Source organism: Papilio xuthus, unplaced genomic scaffold (assembly GCF_000836235.2).
Source record: "Papilio xuthus unplaced genomic scaffold, Pxut_1.1 DF827714.1, whole genome shotgun sequence".
NCBI lineage: Eukaryota > Metazoa > Arthropoda > Insecta > Lepidoptera > Papilionidae > Papilio > Papilio xuthus.
This window is the reverse complement of record NW_013530935.1, coordinates 2,075,351-2,098,619: the sequence shown is the minus strand read 5'-3', so window position 1 is coordinate 2,098,619 and position 23,269 is coordinate 2,075,351. Positions and strand designations below refer to the sequence as shown.

Below are 23,269 nucleotides of genomic sequence, written 5' to 3'. Positions count from 1 at the left end.
ACTTAAAACTTACTGTATGCAAAATTACCAAATAATAATTACCTTCACTGCAATTACATTTAACACCTAATATGGATTACTTGCAATGTCAGCTGCTTACCTGAAAATAAAATAAAAACAATTGAAAACAATTAATTAAAACAAAGAACACACAGACGACAAGACAGGCGTAAAGTGGAAGCAATTCCGCGTTTCGTCTGATTAGTGTGCGTCCCGGAGGCCTAGTTTAGTCCTCTTTCCTTTCCCACCCTTTTTCTTATAAGGAAAGGATGAGCAGTGGAAGTGGACTTTCCGGATGAGAGGATGCATGGGAAGGGAAAATATTTTCTTTCTGTGCATCCTCTTCTCCGTCGATTAAAGGTAGGCAACGCATATGCAATTGCGTATGTCCATGGGCAACGATCACTTCGTTATTTCAGCGATTTCAGGTGGCCGCTCGTTTGCCACCTTGTAATATAAAAAAAACACAAACCGTAAACAGATTACATACAACAAAGTTACACATTTGAACATATCACTGGGGTATACATCTTATTGTTATTCGTTGTTTAAGCAAGACATTAATTCTCAAAACGATTGTTCTTAACATATTACGTTTAACCCTAGTTTTCCACTGCTAACACTTGTACAAAATCACATCGCTATATCTGTTTTTAAAACAGAATAAAAACAATCATAGCAATGGAAGTCCATAGTTACATATTATGCATTGTATTTCACGAACGTTCATTCAAACGATTGATTCGCAAATATTATTGCGAACGGACGTCAGCTGGTACGGCGTGTGTTCCTACCAGATGTTTCGGTCACCTGGTAAAGTTCTCAGATCGATCGATGGGATCGTTATTGCTTATAAGACTTTAACTTCACGTTATTGACATAAGTCTTCTAAATTTTCAATCAACAATCGATACATAAAAACAAACGTTTTAATATATTTTTAAGTTACATTTTATAATCCATTAAGCATTAAGAAGCCAAGATTGAGGTCACGGTTGCCGTGCTCGCATCGCGTGTGGGCACATCAACAATCTTTGAAACAATTTGTTATCTAAAATATGAAAATAATTTTTAACAGTAGACTGTCCCGCCTTATATTACATTTTACGATATGATTTATACAAATTACTGATAAATTAAAAAGTCTATTTTTAAATTAAGTAAAGAATAATAGAAATACAGGCTTTTCATAACACATCGTACAATTTTTTACCATGCAATATACTCTACTGTGGGTGAGTTTACACCTATACTACGTATAAATAGGTCAATTGAACTATACAAAAAGACATCGTTTGCAAGTTTACAAAACGTAAACTAGATACTAACTGTATTAAAACCTCAGTATCTCACAAAGAGATGGTGCATTCAATTTGTAGAAGTTTTGAATGTAAACCTACCATAGCTATAAAAACAATGCTCATTGAGGCGCGAACGGCTTCGGTTTAGCTCCGTGTATGGCCGGACCGGGGTCAAGAAGTACTCACAATACGCGACAGTTGTTGCTTGTTAAGCTTTAATGTAAATAATAATAAAAAACCTGCAAAATTCACTATTAACTTAGGGTAGAGCCCTTTCAGTGGGGTCGTATGTCCTGACAACGACTTAAAAATGTAAACAACTATAGATTTTGTAATGAATCTTATAAAATTACAACGTATTAATAATGTCATTTACTTTTGGTTGTTTTATTCATGGTGGGTATATTGAAACTCTACGTAAGATAGACAGAGCCCACGGGATACCAATTAGCAACTATCTCGCTTCTACCGTATTTATACACCTGAGTAATCTGAGTATTATAACTACGAATGTTTAGATGGATGGATGGATGGATGTTTGTTTGAAGTTATCTCTAGAACGACTGAATAGATCTCGATGAGATGGCATACATACAGAACATAGCCTGGAAGAACACATAGACATAGTTATGTTTTTTGTAATTCCGTGCGAACAGAGTCGAGGGCGGCTACTCTGCACATAAATGAACGTCGATTTCGAGTGCTCTTAAGACCGATCTGCTTAAGTAATAAATTCGCAAAGAAAGTAGGTTTACATGGTAACTCATTATCAAGGAAAATCGTATACACGACCCATAATATAATGTAATAAAACACTTATTGAAATCGCATAAAACACTAATAGCATGGTATCAATTCTTGATGTACTATTATAGCAGTCGCCGGCAGTAATTCTCATCATTTCCCGTAGAATTTTCTCAGGCTTTCTTTTATAAACTAGATCGATGATCGATTTATTGTACTGATCGTATAATTAATACAACACCCAGAACAATCTATTATATACTACAACTCTAACGTTCTGGACTAATCGAGTAAGAAGGGAGTTAATTTAGATATTACGGATGGAAGAACTAGCTATCGCCCGCGACTACGTCCCGCGGAATTAAAGAAAGAACTTAATTAGTTACCTATATCTATCTAACTCTAACCCTGATTATGCTCTACATCTTAGCCAAATTTTAGACATTTTGGAGATACATTCTTACAAACAAACATCAATCCATTCAATCATTCGCATTTACAATATTACTAAGAAATAAAATAGCCCTTCGTGCGCTGACCCTCCGTTGGGAAAAAGACTGATGATGGAACATGTTACTAAAATAAATCGACATACATGCTCGCAAAACAATTGACCGACGATAATATTTTATATTATCTTTTCAGTGTCATTACCACTCCCAATCTGCAATCTTACAATCTAATCGGTCGGTTGAGTCCGATTATAAAATGGCATAGACGTCTGAGTGTTTTTGTTTTTCATACGTGTGCACATGTAAATGTAGTAATGGAACGTTACCGGAATTTATATAATACAAAAATCAATACTTTTATAGCATTTTCGTTAGTTAATATTTTATAATATTTATTGACAAAACAATAAAACAGCTTTATTATGTACTAGAATAAACGAAAACACTTCCAATCTAGTAACTCAAGAATGAATTAGCATCTCCAAAGCTTTTATGTCCCGTAACCTTTTACAGTCATAATAGTTGATGATTAAACGTTCCGTTTCCCGGTAATCGGTATTCCTAACGGAACCGTTTACGTTTGACAACAATAATAGTATGCATAGCAAACTTTATACATCACATTTCTTACGCAAACACAATTACCACTGCCACATTCAGACGTCGTTATGGTCACTATAAAATTTTGTAAGACAAATCCACATTAAAACTACTTAAGGGATTGTACAAGTTACAGCATTAAAGTTGGTTTCTAAGACCAAAATCTCTGTATAAAACATGTCATCTCTGTCGTTATCTTTGACAAAAGAGTTTTTAGTCTCAGAAATTCACGATAAATGCGTTTGGCCGTTAGAAAGATGTGTCCCGTGTTATAAATTACTATGGAGTCAAATAATACAAAACTATAATAATATTAATTAATAAATATTGTTGTCTCTGTTTTATCATTGAGAATGAAAAGGGATAACAATACGTTTTAAATGAAATACAAGTTGCAGTGGCATTCTACAGTTAAACAAGTACAAAAGACATTAAACACTGCTATAAGCAAAGAGTGATTCAAACGTTCCCAGGAGCTAAAGTCTGAATACGACAGAATAATCACAGGAAAGTGATGAATAATTACTAGTTTCATTGTAAACATCGCACAGCACCCGGCAGTAGTCGACACGGAACAAACTGACCCTTCATTCAACTCGATCTTTACGCTCATGTTAAATAACAGCCTTTGAAATCAATTTACTAAAGCACTAAGTTCTAAGTTGCAAGATAATAATGAGAAAGAAACTTAAGTTGTAGCCTACATAGTAATGCTTCTTCCTTAGCTTTGTGATATTTATTATAAATTATTGAATTAGAAAAAACAGCATTGGAGAGATAAAAAGGATATCCTCGGTTAAACCAACACGAATACAAAGACAACAAACAAAGGAAACCGAAAAAAAGGTGAAAAAAAAATTATAGAATTAATTTATTAAAAACAAAAGAATAACACTTTTAGTCCATAAACTTTTTAATGAAAATACAAGTAAGTATATAATTATTTATGAATGTAAAAATGATAAATTACTTAAAAAGTTGATCTAAACTTTCATTACTTAATACAATTCTTTCGTCTGCAATACAATATGATGATTCACTTTATAACCAACGAACAGACGGACATCCGTCAATCTTTTTACGGTAGGCTGTGGGCGGCATATTTATACGTAATAAATTGTTTATCGACTATCATACACAATTATAATGCTGTTTTTGATTATATTCTTAATATAAATATAGACAGAGGAATAACCATGGGTTTCTGAGTCCTAAATCTCCTGAGATTTTGGTGTGAGAAACCCACGGTTTGTGTTAAACGAAATCTTCAAGTGAAAATAATTTCCATTTGTGTTACAAACAACAATGTATACTTCAAGTAAAAAAAATGTTGCGACGATTACAAGAAAACAGTTAACGATCGTAGTATTAACTTACAGTTCTGAATTAATAGTCCCAATATTCGATCGTTATAATTCGACTTGTTATAAACCCACCGCTGGGCATAGGCCTTCTCAAAAGGTCGACACCACTATTTCGGTCCTTAATTCGATTTAAGGAAGAGAAATGTTCCGAAAGAGTCCCGATTATTGACCTCTGTAGCAAGCCTTTGTACTGTACGATGCATTCGCATTGATGTTCAACTTGAACATGTTTTGTGACTCATCACATGACAATCGACTCACAGTTAACTTCAAGGTCAAAGTGAAATATCACATTTAATTTTATTTTTTTCAATTATAAATCTTATTCTTGTAGCACGTTGGTATAAAATCGTTCAGCACAAAATGCATATAACACATTTTACAAATTAGGTTAGGAATATTGCAAACTGCATTTTAATTATTTTAAAGTAAATATTACACGTGTTTTACTTCTCATCATCTTTTACATGAGTTTTATAATAATCTCTTAATAACAATTATACAAAGGATGTTCGTTTGACTTGGTAAGACGAGGGCTAATGCTCTATCTTTTAGGCCATCCTTAGGAAAGGCTAATTAAGGAAGGGATGATTTACTGAATTGCGATTTAACCAACACTTTCAATTTACATTCATTGCTATTAATGGTAATCTTTTAGTTCGAGGACGTGAAAGAAACCTCTATAACACAGCAATAAAGTAATTTTCATAATTAACTTTTTCGTATGGACCTTACTTATAAATATTTATATAGGAAGGTCCGTGGCCACCAAATAAACTAAGGACCACTGAAAAGGACTTTCACATATGCTTTACAAAATATGCATGGTAAACTACGCCTTTTAATTGTTAAAACCAAACAGAATAATAACGGGAAGGAAATTAATATATTTAAAACAAGACAAACAAGCGACAGGAAATGAATATTAGACTCGAAAATATTTATACTAACTGGAATAATTCATAAGTGTGCAGTGTTTAAGTGAGTTGAACATTTCAACGATATCGAATATCAAGGTTGTCGAGGCAATCGTAAATACTGTGAAGTCGCACTCCAACAATTCAATTACTCTTGTTGCTAAGGATCCTCCATTTTGTATGTTAACAACGCACATGGCTAATAGAAGAAGTCCAAAGAATGTATGGATGGACGATGTGAATTCAAATATGACAGCGGATAAAGATTTATGGAGGACTGTGCCGACCCTCTGTAGGGACAAGAGAAGGTTGATGATGATCCTTCAATTTCAAATATTTACCAAACACTACATACCTTAAACACTTCACAGCAGTAGTGCGGTTTAACAACGCAATTAGTATGAAAATGTTCCGTCTCGCACCGAGAACTGTTGTTACGTTTGTGTGAAGTGGAAACCACTCGCTAAACTTCTTATTTGCTTATTTCGTTTATTATTTATATATTAACTATTGTATACATTAAAAACGTATACGATAACCTAAATTCAATATTTAAATTCTAATGATTTAACACTATCCCCGAAAAATATTGGCTATATTTAGTACTATTTTGTTGTAATTTCTCGCGGACGAAGTCAGAGGCTATTAATATTATAATAAAAGTCATGAGTTAAAATTTAATTTTAAATATTTAATTAAAATGGAATTTATTTCTTAGTATATTGAATAAAAAACAGTAGTGGAATATCTTTGTTCCTAACGAGTTAATTTCATTTGTTCCAGTGCGAACCATGAAGCGTTATAGAATCACTACAAAACAGCTTTTCCTTATGCCAAAGCATCAAATTCGAACAGTAGTCAATTTAAAGATTATAAACTATGCTTTGTATTCCTGGCTTAATAAACAAGATGGCCTTATAATCAATTATTAAATATTAGACTGATAAAAGAAAAATAAAGCGTAATGATGACGTACGTACAAAATTTAACCCTCTTCGCTGAAACCTAAATATTGTATACTTTTAAAAAGGGGAAGATTTTAATTCCACGGGTTTTTCCTCACAAATAACCTTTAAATGAGTAATCAATGACTCAACTTACATATTGACCTGTCTTATGTGGACGTTATACTCAAGGAAATTTATTCCCTACCCATTCTATGGCAGTTCACTTAAAGCTCACAATGTCATTGTATCGAAAACTTGACTTAGGAAGTGGGAAGGGAATAATTCTCAGACTTTACAATCAATTGTGTATCAAAATAATCTAAAGCGAGCCATTGATGTGGTAAATCGGGTCTATAATTACGTTGTGGGGCACAGAGATGAGGCACGGGCACGTTATTAGCACATATCGAGGGGCGTACCCACACGCCTCAGGGTGAAATTGCTTCATAAACTATGAATAACGCTCTCATAATATAGTACCAAACATAATTTACGTATTCAATTTTAAATTGAATATTTTTATTAATTTAACTTGACCATCTAACGCCGGAAGGCTACGATGCAATTGAAAGTAGTTGAGACAGAAAAATGACAATTTTTAATTTTTAAATTTTTAAATTTTTTAAAGTAATTGTGAATAGATCTATACAAATCTGGAAGATTTACTATCTTTGCTCGTTTGTTTATCATTATCTCTTCTTATTAACCTAATTTATTTTATTTACTCCATCATAAAAGCAAAAACAGTCCATCTAAACTTTAATCTCTATAATTGAATTAACCTCCATCCTCTATTAAAGTCGTATCGACTCCGTATAAACATTTCATTTAATTCTTACAAATTTCATACTTATATAGATAAAATAATAATCCAATGGTTTAATAAACATCAGTAGTTTTTATTATTTGGAATATGGCCGTATTCTTACAGCGATGAAAAACATCCTGATGCATCCTGCACATATCTGAGACGAGATTCAAAGATATGTGTGAAGTCGACCAACCCGCACTGGACCAGTGTGGTCGACTATGGTCTATTCATCCCTAACTTAGGGTAGACTACAAGCCCCCCAGTCGGGCGTAAGCTGATGATAATAAGACACCCAAATCAGTGCAAAAGTTCAAAAGCAAAAACGAGTGGATTGAAGAAAGTAAACTTATTCTAGCAAATATGACACATTTTAGTAAAAAAAAACATATAAACATGGTAAATTGTTGAATAATCAGGGCATAAAATTGAAGATACAGTGCTTCTTAATACAACAGTTGTGCGTGGCTAGTCACGCAGTTAGCGTTGGTTCAAAAGTGGTAATACCAAATGACAGTATATCATATAGAAAATAAAACGGTACACCAGTGATCACCTAAATAACACGTATGTAAATGCAAGTGTGGGAAGTGGCATTTTACGAGAAAACTATCGTGTGCAGAGACACGGTTAGCATCTGTGGGAAACTGGGTCGGCGCGTTTGATTCATAACCGGAAATTATTAACATTATATTAACACGTTTATTACTTTATTATTTGACGTTTGTGTTACGATTATAATTAACCTTACACTAAATATTTATGGTTGCTTTAAGGTGCAATAAACAGTTACGGGCACCTTTTTTTTATAACAGAAGGGGGCAAACGAGCAGCGGGAACACCGAGGTGTTCAACGACGCCCATGGACATCAGCAATACCAGAGGAACTGCAGATGCGTTACCGGCCTTTGAGATGGTATCTCGGTACTGTGTTGCCGCGGACGAGAGCGAAAGCGTGCCCGTGGTCCCGTCCCGATGCGTTGGAGTATCAGAGGGGTTTAGTGGGTATGCCTCCGCTATGGAGGAGAATCCCACATAACCACCGCGTCCCCCCCGGGGCGCGGAGTACGCATAAAGCATTCCCCTCTGAAAAAAAAAAAGTACTTTGTTGTGAATTTGATTATTTATATTTGTTTACTGTTCTTAGATGTGTTTATTACAAATAAGTCCCATAATTGTCATTTATTTCGAAAACTCTTAGCAAAATATAGTCCGTACATCAGTACAGAATTTCGAAGTGAAAATGGCTCGACATTAATAGCTCACGAGGCGCAATATTTTGTATAGTTCGTGATGTGGAGGTCAAGAAGTCGACATGGAGAGATTCCGATTTGACTTCAGTCAGGATATCAATCTGCTCGGGTCAGATTGAAATACTGGTACGTGTTATAATGCAAATAAATATAATCGTGAGGTGAAAATATTTTACTAATATCTAATAATTAATTTTATAATACATAGACGTAGCGGTAATACATAAAAAACCAATAGTCAGTTCCTGTACAATTATATAGATACAATAATGAAAACTGGTTGTATTCAGTCAGTATACAAAGATACATAATGGTGATAAAGTAAGGTATCAAAAACTAATTGGAATCTAATCTGTTTATAGAAAAAAAAACGTACGCGACACAAAACCGACTGCAAAAAAATAACCACAACGGTGAATTCAAATGTGGTCACGTCTTAAATAATTGATCAATTTTAGCATACATTAATGACAATCAAAATCCAGTCAATAAAACTTAGAATATAAGAGACAGGACCTGTCAAGCATTCACAATTGCCTCTATCAAATAAAAACGAATTATAGGTTCTGCACTTGGTTCCTTGTGTATTCGGCTGGGCACGTGTGTAAATTTTTAAGTAAGTTAGCGTTCATAAAGGCGTTTCAATGTTACGTAAGCGTCGGCATAATATGCACATGTGTTCTTGGCATCTTTTTTTTATATCATAAGTTGGCAAACGAACGGGCGGCCACCTGAAATCGCTGAAATAGCGAAGTGACCGTTGCCCATAGACATACGCAATTGCATATGCGGTGCCTGCCTTTAATCGACGGAGGAGAGGATGCACAGAGAGAAAACATTTTCCCCTTACATACATCCTCTCATCCGGAAAGTCCACTTCCACTTCCCATCTTTTCCTTATGAGAAAAAGGTTGGAAGGGTCAGTAATCTTAACTCGGGTAAGGTTAACTTGCCATAGTGACAGAATTTAAAACAACAGCGGTTCTTTGCCTAGTCCGATTCTTTACAGTCAAAGCAATATTCACTGCGGTACAAGAAATTACTATAAATTTAGTTCGAATTCGCATCGAATATAATCCGTCTAAAGTAATTTCGCACACAATAGAGAATCGAGTATCGAATCCAGATAGATTCGCAATTAACCGATTCTGACCTACTATCGGGCATTTCGAAGCGTTTCATTCACGATAATTAATTTCAAATCGGCCGTAAGCTTTGCTGTTTCAATAATATAGAAAGCAACTGCAAAATTTAAATAAAAACAACCAATAAAGATCTCTTTTTTTATCAAATCGCAAAAAGTAATCAAATCATGAACATTGTAATTGTGACAACTTAATTAGTTCTAGTGAATTTACAATAAATATTTATTACAAAATTGTAAATACAGTATTCCATGAATTCTTTATTTTACGTTAATCTATATTAATAATAACATAAAAACTTTTTATTTTTATGATTAATTTACAGTTTAATTATAAATCATCAAGAGTGCAATTACGTTACGAACTTTTCTCCGGCCTCGATTTTTAGTTAGTTTTCACTTAGTTTCCCGATTAGGAAAACTTGTCACGCTTAAAGACAACTTCTCCGTTTGACATTGACTTACATCTGAGATTACGACCATATTCATTTATTTTTATATCTATAATACAAATTTCGACGTCAAAAAAGAAAGTTAAGACATAAAAAATTTAAGGGTAATCTTTGTATAAATAAAAGTTTACGACGTTCCATGCAAACATTTAATCTTTAATAATATTTTGCTTGGATCAAGATTTGTAACTTAAAACTTAGTTTATGTCATTATACTAGTCACCGTAGATCCTGATATATACATTTTTATTAGGTAAATATAATTTGTAGGTCTTTTACTTAACTCTAACTTATCTAAGTTAGGGTTAAGTAAAAGATTTTAACTGGTTGAGCTTACTTGATTCGAACTTGACATAGTATTAAGTTTCGTATCACGTGATCATTTAAGTATCTTATCAACAAGCTTAAATCGTACCCTATCAGCAAATTCACTGCAAAGCCTGACGACTAATTATTTAACTTTTATAATAAATATTTTAATGTTTGAATAGAATTGTTATATGTTAGTCGTAAAAAATAACTTAATAACATTTATAGATTTGGTGTAACTTACCGTGCATTAAGTGGTGGACATAAGGAAAACAGTATGCAACTGCTATGGTCGCATGAACTCAATTATAAAACAATTTCTCGCATTCGCTTTAGAGAAAACGGTACGAGCGTCTTGTAACATACGACACGATGACAAAGGCACTTTCCACTAAATACAAACTTCCACAATGCACTGATGTAGCACTAATTCCGCTATAACAACACTTGGAAGCTTACACACGTTTCTTCACAGTTATCTGTTAAGGCACAGGCGTAACAGCGTGAAGCAATATCACCTTCGAATCGCAATGCGAAATTTGAACGGCCAACGAGAGTTCGCTTAAAAGCGACAGTTAAACCGACTTTACCGGTCGGAAACGTTCCAAATTAAAATTCGGAAAGATGTTTTTTTTTTTTATTAAAAAAAGCGACGCAAAGTTTTTTAAACACGAGTGAGCTGCGCGGGTGGCGCGAGCAAACTGAGGCGCCGTCGTGCTGCGGAACGACGCGTCCGAGCGCGTGGACTTCAAACCCATTACACTGCTAAGTTAAGTGATCATCTACGAAGCTCCGACTTGTTTTTGTGTCGGTGTACCGCGTAAATTAGTAGGATAATAAGTTGCGAATATGCTCGTTGGCCACAAACATGGGCATATCAGGCTGGCAAGGCTATCGCGGAATGACTGCAGGCGTGCAAGCTGCAATTACGCTTGGGCCTGATCGCGTCTAGTGACGGACAAGTCGATATTGGCCAGCCAGCGAGATAACCGCATTCCTATTCACAGAGCAGGTGAATTTATCTATCTCCTTAATTACATTTGCTAAAACAAAAAAATTACCACGAAAATAACATGAAATCAGAAAACCACAATTGCCAGAAGAGACATCATATTTTAAGGCGAATAACTAAATTATTTATTATGGAAACTGTATGTTTATGTATAATGCCATAAAAATACACTTTTAACAGGTTTAATTTATAAGTAGGTGACAAAACAGTGACCGTTATATTGCAATTACAGACGTACACAGTCTATTCAATCGGCGACATTTCAATCCGTCTCGAACGGATGTAAGCATTTATTTCCCGAGACTCAGACACGATTATAACACTAAGATAATATTATAGAAGTATATTTTATAATTATAATAAGAACGTTGTCTCGAAACAAAACTTTATTCAAACTAAGTTAAGTAACAAGATATTCTATTGAGTCTTGACGAAATGCTGACGTAATTTGCATGCCTTAATTGTTTATTTCAATCTCGAAAACAAAAGTGAATGTTAAAAACTGTGAAACCTGAATTGTCATATACTAAAAAAGGACGTTTACTAAAGTAAAATAAAAAGAAATTAAGTGTGTTGAAAATAAATTTACAAAAGTATTGCCAACTTCAGTACTTACGCATTTAAACTTGGTAAGGCTAAAAATATCTAAATAATTACAGTTAAAAAAATCGAAATAAACGATGCGTATCAAAGACCAGTCGCCGGTAGCTCTATAAAATTACCATAAGCCGAGACTATTAAAGAATTATGGTTTATTTCAACCCACCATTTTGTTTTTTTATAAGATCGCAAACGCTTGCAATTTTATCGTCATTACTGTAAACAATTGCAACTGAAATTATCATGGTCGTATATTTGTTATATTCTGATATCGTTGTCAAAATTAACTTTGTAATAAAAATCATTTATTTCACGCGCATTACATAAGCAATTATTATTGATGGGAAGAAGAAGAGAAGAAACTCGGTATAATCGAGGAAAATATATATATTTTTTTAATTCTGACTTATCCAGATTGAATGTACTAACTCATTTAAACTAATTTCATTGCTAACTAGCTGTCGCCCGCGACTCCGTCCGCGTGGGTATATACAAAAAACTTAATCAGTGTAGCCTATGTGTTCTTTCAGATTATGTTCTAGAGATATCTCAAAAACCCATCCATCCGTCCACATCACATGCATCTAAACATTCGCATTTATAATATTAGTAAGTTAAATGAAATGCAACTCTTCAAGGCATTAATTCGAAAAAAAATAAACAAATAGTTCTTGAATTATAAATAGTGTAACTAACACGACTTTCTTTTATATATGTATATATAGATTAATGCATACACTAAAAAAGCCATCTCACATCAATAATTGTAGAGTTAAAGTTACAGGTGCAATTAAGAAAAAAGAACCACACATATGTACTTACAGCATCCTAGTAAATGCTATTTCATCCCGATCTGGACCAACCACTATATAAAAAATAACCGCAACGTTTTACATTCACGCGCCATTACCTTCGCACCCGAGAATATCGAATTAATGAACCGAATACGTATTAATTAAGATTACTTTACCGCTATATTAAAACATATAAATAGTCAATTATATTAACACTTAGCAATAAAATCTGGAATAACCGTGAAATGGACAAATAGAAAACGTAGAAGTTGATTTTCTTTAATTTGTTTCATGGAGGAACAAAAAATATTCAAAGGGAGTACTGGTCTTGAAACAGACAAAGCAAGTAAGCTTTCCATGGCAAAATAATAAATTATTAATCTTACTTTTTACTAATATTATAAATGCGATGGTATCTCTGGGACAGCTCAATAGATCTTGATGAAATTTGACACAGATGTAGAACATAACTCTGTAAGAACACATAGGCCATTAACTGATTTTTTTTATCCAGCGCAGACAGAGTCGCGGGCGAAAACTAGTACTATAATACTTCCAACTAAAATTAAACCGTTTGATGTGATTAATGTTTTGAACCAAATAATGATAAAAGTTCAAGAGGAAATACACCACAAATGTGCATTTACGAATAAAACAAGCTTAAATTTATGTTTTGTCGCTTGTTGAAAAATAATATGTGAACATTTACAAAACGCCGAGCGGAAAACGGAAAAGCGGCGAATGTCAATTAATTCACTTGATGTTACTATATCAATATTCATGTACTTAAAAGTGTATTCTGAACATGATCACTTGAAAGGGGAATACACAAAGCGAAAGCTTTGCTGTTTACTTAACAAATGACAAGCGATGACATCTAAATAAATTGTAAAACGGAAGTTTGGTGTGAATACAAACATAGGAAAAGTGATTGAAAAAGGAAAAGTGTATTGATGTGCCGACATGTGAAACTCGTCAACAAATTTCAAAGCAGACGATAAATAAATCAAGCAACTTCGACTTTCAAAAACTACATTACTATGTGATATCTAATACAATCTTACTTACGAGTATATCTTACTTCTTACTAATATTATAAATGCAAATGTTTAGATGGATGGATGATTGTACGATTGTTAGAAGGTCATATCACCACCATGGATCTCGTTGAAATTGGCATAGATGTAGATCATAGTCTGGAAGAACACATAGGCTACTAATTAAGTTTTTTTTAATTCTGCGCGGACGGAGTCGCTGGCCACAACTTATATTAATATAAAGAGCTCTTTTAAAAGTAAAAATCAAATAAAACATAAGCTTCTTAAGTATTATTCTAAAGTTACATACAACGTAACCTAAATAATTCTATAATACACATGTGTTAAAGAACTCCTACAAAGATTATAAATTAGGTCAGTTATCGAATAACGCAACGTTTTCCGTTAACAGCTTAGCTGTAAAACTGTGAATTACAAGTGTGACAATTAAAACTGATTACTAACATACTGAATTTCACAATGGCAGATATCAACAATATTAAACATGAGAAGGTATACTAAATAAAAATTTGTAAACATCTCATTAATAATCAGCTTACTAAAATAAGTAAAAAGTTGATTAGGAATAAGTAAACGAAGAACATGCAGGAACAAGCAAGTGCACTAATTTGTAGTGCTATAATTGACAACTATACTACAACTATTTAATATTGTTATAAAAAAATCACCAACGAGGCAACCCTAATGCCTTTAAACTGTACTTATATACTGGTATATATAGGTGGTCGTTATGTAACAGGTTGATCGAGCTCTAAGAGCGAAATAAATGATAGCATCAGGTCGCTACCAACGATCCTAACTACAGCCTACAGCGATCCCGTAAGGGGCGTGCCCGTAACAAATGACGGTGCGCCTGGTCTTGTGGACATACATGCGCACGCGCAATTAATAATTATTCGCCTGATCGTAAATTAACAAGTACCTATAAGTTTTGCATAAGTGTAACCTGTTCAATTAGCAGGAAGTCAACGTCGGGATATTCTGGATAAACGATATTGTTTAGCATAAATCAACCATTAAGATAATTTACTAAGCAATTAATGAACGAGCAGACATTCTAACTATATAAATGAGGCAAACATATACAAATGTTTCAGAGATACTTTCTCTTATAAAGATTAGAACTAAACAAGAAAGGGAACATTATGTCATGTGATGAAAATCGTCAAGCACTAAGCATCATGTAACCGAAGACTGTAAAGAAAAGATTGTAGATAAGTAAAGACAAATTACATTTGGATACCAAATATGGGACACTTAACTATCCGTTACAAGACTGATAGTTAAACCAAGTTTAGTTTATAACGTAACCTCTTCCTTTACATATACGGAGATCAATAAATTGTTGTAGGTTTGGCTTAAAGTGCATCAGTTACGTCTGCAGAAATTGCAGCGATAACCAAGCGTTATGTCAAAATAGCTCGCAAAGCATAACAAATAAGTATATCGTGATCCTCTGCCAGGATTAGTAAACTTTCGTGTCGCATTTATACCTGTATTTCAAATTTGAGTTGCTCTGAATTTAATAAAAAGAGCAGTCATTAATAAAAATAAATCAGACAATGAAACCAAGAAGGTACTTAAATATTTTACACCGATATTTTGTGGTCAGCTACGAACTTTGAATTTGCTATTCCTAAGTCTTCATAATACAAACTAAAATCCACCGACAAAAGTGAGAAGGAACAAGAAGTAAGGCTTGCGAGTTACAACACTTCAAAAATTATATTTGTGCAATCTTCGACAAACTAACAAGTTGGACAGCCCTAAACTCGCACCGTTAACAACTCGCGTGAGGGACCGCTACTCTAAAAGCAGCGTTTACTAGATAAAAATCATCTATTACAATTATAGTTACAAATGATAAAATAAAATTTACTTCTACTTAAAATACTATATCGTAAAGCATGGGTGGCTAAGCTTTAAGTATCAACGTGCCATTTGTCTAATGAAATGTTTCATCAGTTCAAATACGTGCCATCAAACAATTTTGACTTCGTGATTATTGGGAATATTTTATAGCGTAGGAACCAATCGTGTTCACTCCTCTTATTACTACCCCACAGCGTTTTAGCATGCATAATGAATTTTAAACTGATATATAAACACGGCTAAACACTCACGTATATTCGTCCGGTGGCGGCACCGACTAGTTTCGAGCCCATCGGGGGCCCTTCATCAGGATGAGTGGTGCTGGTATTATTTCGCGGACGCGGCCCGTCGCTCACTCAACGTCAGCCTACGTGTTTATATATCAGTTTAGTATAATGTCTCACGAAAGTTTGAATAGCATAATGAATTTTAGTCACATTACTGATCACCATGGATGGATACAACTTTACATAGTTATTTTTGACCTAACTTCTGAAGGACAGAAAACACTAGATTCTGTATAGAGTTGTAATTTGTAAAAAAGACACTACTATACTACTGACACGATTTTTAGTTCCAACAGACGAATTTCAATACAATTAATCTCTAGATGAACCAATAACGGTATTGAACCTAAAAGTAAACATTGTATGATGGGAATGTTGTTTTAGAAAGTGGTAAGTACCTAAGGTAGAATAATTTCAAGTGAACCTCGAACAATATCCAAAACTGTCATTCTTTAACAACAATGAATTAAAAAATAACAAAAGCTACAATCGCGGTATAGATTCTTATCAAATCTGGGTTAAAATTATTTCACACGATTGCCTTAATTCTCAGTCGGTCGGAAATTGAGAATTATTCTAAAACGATTACATCTCGATCCATTATCGTTTAGAAAATGAAATATTTGCGAACGTTATCCGCAAATTTTATTCTTTAACCGACTTCAAAATGGAGGAGGTTTTCAATTCGTCTGCATGTTTTTTAGCCGACTTCAAAAAGAAGAAGGTTATCGATCGGTTTCGGTCTAGGGACTACCTTAAACGTAAATAGGTCTAAGATAGGCCGACACCGACTCCGAAATAACAATAATTGTAAAGTATAGACACATTACAAGAAAGAAAAGAAATTTATTTTGTTACTTTTTTAGTTCATTTTGTTTAAGAATGTTTTTTATTTCGGTATTTTTTTTACTTTATAACTCACTAACAACTCTCACTCACTCACTAACAACTCCTAGTTGCCCGTTTTTTTAAAGAAACAGACATTCGAAATTAGTGTAGCTCCTTTCCTTTCCATGGAGGTAAGTATAAATAACTGTTTCAAATGACACTTAGCATCACCATAAAACGCATTAGACCAAGCACGTGTACTGGAATTCCAAAACAATTCCAGTCAGCTGTTAGTTAAATATAGAAATTGTTTTGCCCCAGAGACAGGTGCAGCCTTTGCAAATGTCGCTTGATGAACGAGACAGCTGTCCCTATCTAAAATTACTTCACAAAAGGGTTGTTTATATCCGCACCTTGAATATTTTTTTAAATAGTCAAATGTCATCTGACTTGCTTATAAGAAGTAGCCTATGGTTATGGTACTAGTTACCTAAAAAAAACATACAGACGAATTCCTCCTCCTCCTCCTTTTTGAAGTCGGTTAAAAAGCTACACTAACGTCGAGTCATATTTATCTTTTATTCATCAAATTAAGCATTATTGATGGAATAAGCGACACGGTGACCTTTACCATCAAATTCTTTGGTCGCTTTTCGAGGTCACTGTCTAACATTGACATTACGATGATGTATTAAACATCAGTAAATATTGCTTTTGAGTCTTCCCACATACTGGTATGTTGAATTAAGGCCATTGCTTTGTTTATTTAAAAAGCTAAAATTGTATTCTTTAAAACAGCTCCAAACATTTGGTGATTCGTGAAAGAGTTTATTATTAACACGCTGAGAGTCACCGGTGGCTAACACTAGACTTTCCGTTTAGGCCGCGTCAGCCATCGATGGCTGACACTAGATTTTCTGTTTAGGTCGCGCCAGACAGACTTGGCGCGTAACTTATTGAAACAAAGCCTATATGTATAACGTTAAAAATGTAAACTATTTTGTACTGCGATCGAAAACACCGGCCCTTTAATACCAGTGTGTATAAGCGGCGCTCGTGGCCTGAACGGGATTGTCTTAGAAATAGGCGTGGCGCTCAACGTGTTAAAGAGTTTCTATTAGCCATAAAGATTGTATACTACATAGACCGGTCCCTATAAAACCGATTCAAATTGACATCTCAATTTAATAGTAAAAAAAATAATCTAATCATAACATCAATACTCATTAACCTATTTTTAGCTTTGTAGCTCACTGTTCAAGTTACAACTAGGTTATCTTGATAATAAGTGTAAAGCTTGTGTGACAAACAAAACGAGTTTCCAAGCATTCGACTTTATATTACGACGTCCATACATTGACAGAAGTTAAAAAAAAAGAATAAGCTTCCGGGAAGACGCGCATGCAGATGTTTCTAGGTATATTTCCAAATAATACGTAAGTAATAATAGTAACTATTAACAGAATAAACAAAAGAAAATGGCTACCAAAACGGTACATGATAATTATTTAATTAATCTACATACAATTAGATCGGAAAATGACAAAATTATTTTCAATAGTTGCATATAACATTCACTGAATGTACATTCAATAAATGATAAAATATAACTTGAAATTAAAAAAAATAATTGTAGATACAACAGTGTCTCACGCAAAACCGCATCTCATCATTTAATCGATCCGATCAGGTTACAGCGGCCGCATTGCTTCGCTCCGCGTCGCCGACCATAGTTTTTATATGTACTCATCTATAAACAAAAACTCTAGAAAACCCATAGCATAACGATAAATGAAACCGGTCAATACTGGTTCATATACTCCAATGTCAAATACAACAATCATTCATCAATTTATATAAAAGTGAAAAGATATTTTTAGATACGTCACTATACGAACTCAAAGATAAGAAAAAAGGAATTATCTTTCCTTTCCTCACTTAATTTTTTAGAAGCAAATCGCGTACGCTGATATAAAAACTTAACATTGTAATTGTAAGATATTATTAAAGTAGACACCGTCGCTAGTGGCCATTAAGTAATTCTTTTTAATGTAAAATTTAATAAGTAAATTGAACAACAAAAACCATTAGAGACCAAAAAAACTTAATTACTTAAGTCTTTTTGCTCATAGAACTTTACTGTGCCCAAAATAATAGAGCCATAACATTTTACTTTTAAAAATATATGTAGACCTGTATAAAATTTGGACAACAAACATAAAATCCTAGTAATAGTACCAGCCGTCTAATCTACTAGTCAACTCTAAAGCAACCAAAAATGAAATAATACATATGGGTCTTGAAGAATTAGGAGCTGTTTTGTAGATTAGTTTACGAACACAGTAACGCAGTATTTATATTAGAAGATTTACAATACCATATCATCTTCTATCTATCTATATATATAAAAATCAATTGCTGTTCGTAAGTCTCGCTAAAACTCGAGAACGGCTAAACGGATTTATTATATCTTATGTTTAAAGTTGAGAAAAAATCGAATAATTGCCAGGAGCTAATTAAGTTTTTTTTCATTCAACGCGGACGGTGTCGTCGGCAACAGCTAGTACTTCATATATTACTAAATCAAAAACATAACAATCTCAGTTGCTCTGCTATCTAGTTTAAGTTGGTTTCACAATCGCCGATGGTGTCGCAAACCGCAACGAATGCCTCACATTGTTTGACAAATGACAAAACCATGGGCGTCTCATGTTCACCATTCACTTGCGCCAAATGTTCGCTTATCATCCACTATTGTTACATCGTAAAGGTTCTGTCATGTTTGATTTATATGGCTTAACAAATACGTTACGAAAAAAGTCTCAAACAGTACCAAAAAACAGTAAATCTTACTAATATTATAAAGGGAATGTTTAGATGGAGGAATGTTTTTTCGGGCGACAGCTATATAAGCGCATAAAAGTAAATCAGATGCGTTCTCACTTAGAACAAAACTTACAAGACATTGTAATAGTGCTTTTAATAGTATTTTTAATTCATATATCTCCTTAAAACCCTTTAAATAAACCAAAGACAGATATGGTTAGATAAATATTAACAGTGTTGATCCATTTGAAATAAAAAACATAAAATAAAAATTGTTTCACTACTTCAAATATAATGTATTTCTAACGAGCCCAAACCATCATCATAAAGAGAGATAAACTCACCAACAAAGGAGGATTGTTTTAACAAGCAAGAAGTGGGCGTTCATAGAAAACAGGTGGTCTAAAGAAGCCACTACAAACAGAAGCGTGGTTTGTTGATTTGTAATCACAAATTATCTAGTCGCTTCTTGTTACGTAATTAATCTTTAGGCGCCAAAGAGATCACACGGGAATGATCATAAAACACATTTGAATATGTTTGAATTAGGCCTCAAAATACATAAAGTATAATAAAGTTAGACTTAAATTCTAATTTAAACTAGTTGTCGCCCGCGACTTTGCCGGCAATTATTCTAATTTTTCTCACCTATTAAACCTTCCCTAATGGCCTTATTACACTTAACTTAGGGTAGGCTCCGAGCCCCTCGGTGGGGACATATAGTGAGCTGATGATGAAAAAAATGAATGAAAAAAAACCTTCCCTAGACCAGGAACATTTTAAGACCAAGATACGATAAATCCGTTCAGCCGTTGTCGAGTTTTAGCGAGACTAACGAATAGATTTTTTTTTATAACAGAAGGGGGCAAGCGAGCAGCGGGAACACCGAGGTGTTCAACGACGCCCATGGACATCAGCAATACCAAAGGAACCGCAGATGCGTTGCCGGCCTTTGAGATAGTGATAAGCTCGCTTCTTGAAGCAATTGATTTTTATAAATATATAGACTTGAATGTTACATTCAAATGTGAACTCTACCGTTTACAAGGTAACTGGGAATAAAATCCAAGTTTTTGCTAGGAAGACCGTAAGTCGAGTTGCTATCAACAATTTCTTTTACCTAACACAAATAACGACAATCACTAATCTAATTGTAAAAATGAATGGAAATAAATCTTGGTTAGGAAATGACAAAACATATGACATTCAATAACAGGTTCTTATTTTACGTTCATTGATGTGGGACGTTGTGTCAAAACAACTTGAATGCCGTTTAAATCGGATACGGTATCCGGCACATGTAAAAGACGAACGGTCTACGACAGTGGTTCCCAAAATTATTTTATCTACTGCCCAATTTGAGAATAAATATATTTTTAGCGCCCCCATATTTTCACATATTTCAAAACCATTATAACTTCAAATTAAATAAATTAATTATAGTGTCCTATATATGTTTATTAACGGAGAATTCTAAACGAAACTTTTACTATAACTCGCAACTTGAGACCTGCAGCGCCCACAAGGGGGCGGTATCACCTACTTTGGGAAAGACTGGTCTACTAGAACGAGTTACGATCTTTCTGAGATGTATCACTAACATTGAGACACACTACATGTGTGGTCAATTCTAAATTATTTTGATAATTTAAATTGAACCAAGTTCTAAGAAAACGTTACAAGGGCGTTCCAAAATTTTATATTCAGACGAAACAACTTGTGACGTCCTACACGTCGAGATGCGACAATATCTCTAACAAATTATTAAAGAGAATAGAGTTCTAATAGAAATTATGATTACATAATTCACTTGTTTCCCTACTTCATAATTTCCTTTAAAGCTACTTAAAGCAAACATGTTATTTATTCTCTGATCTTAAAATATTGAAGCGGACCATAGAATAACTTTCTAGTATATTGTTATTGGACCCCCATAATAGGCAGCAAGACTTAGACAAAGTGGAGCCTTATAAGGAAATCCAATTTACTCTATACTGAGTCATTCGTCCGATCACGACGAACTTATCACGGGAACGACTTCGAGCATCGACGCGTTAATACTTTTACCTAACGAGTCCGTCGATAATGAGGTGAGAGTGAGATAAGTCTATGCGATTATAGCCTTTATTTCAATTGTCCTAAGGCTTCTAACTTTACAAATTATGTATGCTTTTTCCTGAAGATAGTATTTTCTTGGACGACAATAACTTTCGATGGTGACACTTTGTCTTGTTACCTAATTGGCGAAACACATAGCTACTGCCACTTGATATTAGAATTTATGCTCAAAACAAAATGAATAGATGTTTCGAATAAAATAAAAACACTCTATGGTAAAAAATTCTATTTAATAACAATTATGCAACTTTTATGCCGCATCTAGAAAACCATATTACATTGTCATTTTTAGAGCAATTCGAAAAAGGTCAGTACCAACATTGTTCACCTTTAAATTACAATTCGTCTATCGCTTTCACAAACATAAATGGCAAACTTCAAAAGCATAGTATTCTACAGACTAACAATAAAATAATTTTAACTTAACAAATTATTGTAAATATTAAGTGTTAACTAAACAATCGAATGAATAAAATCTTGAAATGAACTTTGAATCTATAACTCTTTGTATTTTGTTTCGTTTGTTAAAGGATAATTTGTCTTTATATAAAATATAGATTAAGAAGGTACCATTGATACAGTTTATGTGACACGGAAGAGCGGGACTTCCAATCACAAGCCTGTTATGAATGCTTAAATGGAAGTCCCGGCACAAATATTAGTATGTACCATTTTACTTTAATAAATCATTTTTCATTTTCATAACATAACGCTTTAACTAAGAACCTAAGTATATTAAAACAAATATATAAACACGATCTCATGTTCCTAAAACAATCAGAATACTCTCAACTAAAACACACTTAATTTGTAGAAACACGAGCTTCATCCGATTTAGGCAAAGGCAACATAAGTTAATCCGAAATTAGAATCAATTAAAATGTGATATAGACCAGATGTGGGTGAATTAGAAAGGCCAGTTGTAACATAATATCAATTCTTTATAATAATTCTAAACTTTTAAAAAGTTTCACGACATCACAAGAGTCTATGGCGCCCACCTATAGTTAGGTGAGAGCCAAATGGAGAACCGTAGACTCTGCCTACATCTCTGGGACAATAGTTTAACAAAAAAGTTTCTAACGTTGAAAATAGAATAAATTAAATTAATTTAAACTAAGAATGCAAACGCATATTACTCTAATTCAGACCAACGAGAAAGCATAGAAATAAATTCCGTAATATTAACATAAACGCCAAGCATTTATAGCTACCATCTTTGGTGCAATTACTATTATTTATAGCAATACTGTAGCAGTTAAACATCGTATCTGAGAACTATCTGAACCGGGACTTTAGCTTCGATCTCTGTATAGTATTATAAATGGATGGATGTTAGTAATATACGGTCACAATTGTCTATTAACAACTTAAAATAAGCTTTGGATGAAATTAAATATGAACTTAATATGCTATGTGGCGTATGGAATCGACTACCATTATCCCGATAGTCGTATCGGTGAATGGACTGATAGCGAAGAGCTTCGACCAACATCTCAAGAAGCTCTTGCTAAACAGTTGGATTAAGGGCCTGATACAAAAGGCAGTTATCCTAGAAACCGCGCGCATCGTCAGAAGGTTCC

At 33.8% G+C, this 23,269-nt stretch overlaps 1 protein-coding gene across 2 annotated transcripts in view; it reads right to left on the bottom strand.

Annotated features, from left to right (window-relative positions):
• Positions 1 to 23,269, bottom strand: part of klar (klarsicht) — a 209,026-nt gene that overhangs the window by 164,040 nt on the left and 21,717 nt on the right. Inside the window, exon 1 of one of the 2 annotated variants that reach the window (XM_013310586.1) lies at positions 10,536 to 11,000. The exons of the other annotated variant lie outside the window; for it this stretch is intronic. The gene's annotated coding sequence lies outside the window, so the exon portion shown is untranslated. Of the gene's footprint in view, positions 1 to 10,535; positions 11,001 to 23,269 lie in introns of those variants that run through there. 2 annotated transcript variants of the gene reach the window in all.